The following is a 2,144-nucleotide window of genomic DNA, read 5'->3' as shown; positions in this document are numbered from 1 at the left end:
ACACAGGACTATCATTGTAGATCAATGAAGGGGGACAGTTCGGGTAACAAAAAGGATGCTGATTAAAGAAACTAAACCTTGTTCTAGACAGTGAGTGATTCCCTAGTGTGTTGTTCTAGGGTACTGAACCCGATTGTCTGTCCCATTTTATCACTGTCACGTGTATTCTGTTTTTCAGGTAAAACTAGAAGCACGCGCACTCTGCAGAAGAAGAAGAGAGCCGAGCCCCTTATCGACCGACCGGTCGATGCTGTTGTGTCAGCGGTGTTTGGGAGCCACCTATACAGTTGCGCATACTTGCTTCATATCCATTAATCAAGGCTTTGCTGAGCAGCATTCTGTCGTCGATCAGGTTATCGACGTTCTGTCATTGCACTGCCTTGACAAACCAGGCGAGCTGAAGGTACCAACTTCCTTCGCGAGATGTGTTTTGTAGCGATTGACTGATGCTAGTGGTGAGAGAGTGTGATCAATGAGACGCTGGGAAATTAAGATGCATTGACCCTATCTGATCATCCTGTCTTTGGTTCCGTCTCTGCTCATCCTTGGTTCATCCTCAATTTTTGGTTGCAAAAATGGGTTTCAGTCTATGTACGAAGATGTTCAGGCTGGCAGTTTTTGCATATGTCTATGATAGACTGGAAACCATATGTGCATTCATCCATATATTTGGGGCTGTGCCGCGACTCCCTCTGACACGACCGAGGACGGCGCCAAGGATGTCACCGCCGTGCTCCCAACAGAGGATGAGGGTCAGAGGCCATGATATACCTTGACCTGCAGGAAATCTGAATGGGAAGTTGCAGCAAGTAGTGTTCCCAACTGGACTACTTTCGAACAGCTGAGTCAACAAAACAAATAGATATTGCAAATGCAACCAAAGTACTTGAACAGACGATTAAAAAGAAGGTACTTCAACAAACAGGTGTATGTTCTGTTCAGCATTGATAAAAAAATGTATATTAAATTATTGGGGTATGCAACATTTCAGATTTGGTAGATATTTAAACTAGTTCAAATAAGAAAGGAAACAGAACGCAAGACATATGTTCCTTGGATGGGATGGGCTGGGCTCTACTCATACTCGTGCCCAACTGTTACATGGGCCGCGAACCCTTCTTCCAAGCTCTGCCTGAGGAAGCGCATAGCTGCGTGCCTGCTCTACTCTATTAGTCCCACCTCGCCAGTTCATGGAACGCAGAACCAGCTTATAACCTGAGGCGCGGCTCAACTCAGCACGACCTTACTTGAACAGGATCTGTTCTATAGGCTCGTACCGCTGCATCCTTTACCAATAAGGAGGCAAGCACTCAAGTCTGGTTGATGCATTCTGACCTCTAGGCCTGAGCGTGATTAATGGCTAGGATTCACCTGATTGTATCCAACGGCTGTAGAGGATCGTTCCTGCTTGGCACATGCCTCTGCAGGGTGTGGCCTAGAGTAGAGGTACAACATTTTTTCTTCCTTTCTTTTTGGCATCATCCACAAATTAGATTCAGTTAATGTTAATTACCTAGGCAGCTTCAAGTTCAAAGTGAAATGGATGATATTGGACAAATAAAGTATGTCCACAGAGTTCCATACAGGTCTACATGAGGCTGGCAATTCAGAAAGAGACTTCTTTTAACCCAAATGATCTCCAACAATTCAGGAAGGGAGCTCTATGGAAAGCAAAGTTCAGCTCATCTTTCGACAATCTCCAGCATTTGTAAAGTAATCCTTTCATCATGTGGTCACTCGTGTCCTGTTAACCCAAATGATCTCCATGAAAAAAGATCATCAATTGCTTGCTTAAGAGTTTGAAACATTATCCAAAAGAGTATGTCATGGCTTAATGTTAATGCCAGGGTACAATTACGAGGACCTAGCAAGCTGGCAACTGAAACAGAGGTGAACCCTTGTTGCAACTACCTACACATGAGTAAGGTTGCTCTTGTATTCAGCCAGTCACTTAGCAGTGGCCGGTAAAAAAAATGATGCTTCCTTTGACAGCACGATTTCCTTTCTCCATTTAAAAGCAGGAGGCTTTCGTTTGATATACCTGCGAGGTAGAAGAGTAAGGTATCAAGGTGAACAAAATTCAGTTCATATATCGAGAGATATTGATCTGTCATCTTTACATAATTATTCTCGACAAAAAAAAA

At 43.8% G+C, this 2,144-nt stretch overlaps 1 non-coding gene across 1 annotated transcript; it reads left to right on the top strand.

Moving 5' to 3' along the window:
* The first annotated feature begins 1,237 nt into the window (after nt 1-1,237).
* LOC123073194 (small nucleolar RNA U3) lies at nt 1,238-1,447 on the top strand. The gene has a single exon (XR_006435644.1). It is a non-coding gene; the product is annotated as a small nucleolar RNA U3 (small nucleolar RNA).
* Nucleotides 1,448-2,144: the final 697 nt, after the last annotated feature.

The sequence above is a fragment of the Triticum aestivum genome, chromosome 3B, assembly GCF_018294505.1.
Source record: "Triticum aestivum cultivar Chinese Spring chromosome 3B, IWGSC CS RefSeq v2.1, whole genome shotgun sequence".
NCBI lineage: Eukaryota > Viridiplantae > Streptophyta > Magnoliopsida > Poales > Poaceae > Triticum > Triticum aestivum.
This window is presented reverse-complemented; position numbering and strand designations above follow the sequence as displayed.